General features: G+C 41.1%; 1 pseudogene across 1 annotated transcript; it reads left to right on the top strand.

Annotated features, from left to right (window-relative positions):
* Positions 1-368: 368 nt before the first annotated feature.
* On the top strand, positions 369-2,397 carry LOC123725136 (G2/mitotic-specific cyclin-B2-like; annotated as a pseudogene). Its single transcript, XR_014379352.1, has 5 exons — positions 369-946; positions 1,303-1,507; positions 1,597-1,748; positions 1,823-2,056; positions 2,217-2,397. The product of XR_014379352.1 is annotated as a G2/mitotic-specific cyclin-B2-like (transcript).
* The last annotated feature ends 475 nt before the right edge of the window (positions 2,398-2,872 follow it).

The following is a 2,872-nucleotide window of genomic DNA, read 5'->3' as shown; positions in this document are numbered from 1 at the left end:
AGATCAACAACTTACATTGCTACAGCATACAAAACAGAACGCAGGTATTAACAAGAAAATACTAAAACATCCCAAAAATATCTGTGAAATAATACAAAAAATAACAATTCTAGTGCAATTGTAATCACTGAAAAAATATCATTATAAAGATTCATGAAAATGTTATTCTTGTTGTTGTTCACTAGGGATAATGTTTTAATAAGATAGTTAAATTCAATCAAAAATATGTGTAATTTTTGTTTGGTTCTTATCATAGATATCCGTTCTGATTGTGACTGTGTGACGTCATTCGTGATTCCTCTTAGGTAACCAATGACAGAGATGCATTCTATGACGCGGTATACCATTAGAATCAACAGAGCGGTATTTGAATGACTGTGGAAGGGTACTTTAACACTTCTTTACTTGGGCCTTGTGTAAACAGCAAGCCTGCAGGCACTAAAAGCATCTTTTTGCCGATTATAGCCTTGTTTTTAACCAAGCGTGAAGATGTCATTAGAAGTTCGTTCTGCGTTAAGTTTTTACAATTTGGACCAGCTAATGTGTTTGTGTGCATGTTACTCACAGCTAACGTTACTATAGTTAGCTAGCCAATGTGCTATTTAAGTTAGTAGGTAACGTTAAGCAACTAGGAAATACACGCTGGCAAACGAGCGTATGCTTTGCCTAAAATAAAGTTACTTAACCGGCTAAAACATTTAGCTAGCTAAGGTAACAGTAATTGCGCATGGCTAAATAATTTGTCGTTAGCCTTCGCTTGCTAGCTAACGTGGCAAAAACTGCCGACCTTTAAGTTAATTAGATGTATGTTTTGTGTTCCCTTTTTTGGGGGGGGGAGAATCATTCAACATTTAATGGGGGAAAAGCAAACGTAGCTGGAGCGAGAAGGGCTGTGTTTGGGGAACTGTCCAACTTTCCCAATGCCAGCAAAGCGGTGCCGTTCAAGGTATGTTGTCTTACCCGGCGTTGTTTGGTCCATTGTCTGTCTGATTTCACTAGATACTCTTTTGCACACTAGTATTTCTACTTGTACATCTATGACTCCACTGTTAATTTGCTGAAATGTAATTACTTCGCTACTATGGCCTATTTATTGCCTTACCTCACGCTATTTGCACACACAGTATATACTCTTTCTATTGTGTTGACTGTACGTTCGTTTATCCCATGTGTAACTCTGTCACACTGCTTTGCTTTATCTTGGCCAGGTCGCAGTTGTAAATGAGAACGTGTTCTCAACTGGCCTACCTGCTTAAAGATTAAATAAAAAAAATTAAACATACTTCTCTATACTCTCTACAGAAGACTGTTTGGTTGAGACTTTGGCAGGAACAATCTATAAACCAAGACCAGCCAGCAACTGTTTGGCCTCAAGTTCCTCAGCCTGCAATGTCTAACGTGTCCATGAAAGAGGCATTGTGCCAGGCGTTCTCAGTAGCAGACATTGACGAAGGGGAGTCAGACTTGCCACAACCGTGCTCTGAATCTATATCTGCAGCGCCTTGAGGTAACTTGTGCTTTCTCTAGGCTAACATGGTGATGACTCGTTAAATATTTTGTACTGGTCTCTAAGTTAATCTTGAAATGTCTTAACAGACCCAGCAGTCTGTCTGGCCCAAGTACATGAATGGCTATGAGATCAATGGACGCCTGCTCTCCTGATTTGACTGGCTGATTCAGGTGCACTCCAGGTTCCAGCTATTGCAGGAGACTATCTGATGGTGGCCGTCCTGGATTGTTTTCTCAAGGTAAGCCTTGTAAAAAAAAAAACTCAAAAAAATTGCGGATCCATGTTTTTTTATTTATTTTTACTACTATCTAGGTGCAAACTATTGGCCGCAAGAAGCTCCAGCTGGTTGGTGTGACTGCCATGTTGGCGTCCAAGTATGAAGAGATGTATTCCCCGGAGACTAGTGATTTCGTTTACATCACAGACAATGCATTCACCAAGGCCCATATTCGGGAGATGGAGCAGCTGATTCTGCAAAGTCTGAACTTTGAGCTTGGGTGGCCTCTACCCCTACACTTCCTCAGGAGAGCCTCCAAGGCTGGCAATGTAGGCTACTCAATGACATGCATGTTTTCATACACATTTCTTTATGGGTGTCATTATTCAAATCACCCCATCAACAGTAACTGCAATTATTTGTTAGGTGGAATAGCCAACCACTGATAGGTTACCAGAAGGTTAGTAATACCAGTGGTTGTCTTTTCAGGCTGTTGAGAAGCACATTAGCCAAGTACCTCATGGGACTGACCCTCCTTGACTATGACATAGTGCACTACCACCCTTCTGAGATTGCTGCTGCTTGATGAGCTCAACTGGGTAACGTACGGTTTTGTGGCAATTATTGGGATGGTCCACTCAGTGTATCAGAAATAAATTACAAAACTCAACCTGGTTTGTCTAACTGATTTGGTGCTAGCAACATATGGTCATTGTTTCCACTCCCTGTGCAGACTCAACACAGGAGCATTACTCTACCTATAATGAGAACCACCTCAAGCCGATCATGGAGCACATCGCCAAAAATATTGTCAATGAAGGGCGAACAAACCTTCAGGTAAGTGGTCCTCTGGCTTGACCCTGCTGTAGTGACCCAATCTTATACGTTTGGGTAAATTGCTACATGTCAGATCTTGGAAGAAACATTGAGTAATTGTGTTCCAGGCTGTCAAGAACAAGTGTGCGATCAGCTGAAGTCTACCTTTGTAAATGACATGGCTGCTGCTCTGCTCCCAGAACCTAAACGCGAATGCGGACAGTCTGCTGCACTTTATCTTTAAGAAAATCCATTGTGAGATGGCCTTAAGTACATGTAAATAAACTTTGTTGACCAATAATCTAGATGCTTTTAAACATGGCTGTGTA

Source organism: Salmo salar, chromosome 11 (genome assembly GCF_965601325.2).
Source record: "Salmo salar chromosome 11, fSalSal1, whole genome shotgun sequence".
Classification (NCBI taxonomy): Eukaryota; Metazoa; Chordata; class Actinopteri; order Salmoniformes; family Salmonidae; genus Salmo; species Salmo salar.
This window is presented reverse-complemented; position numbering and strand designations above follow the sequence as displayed.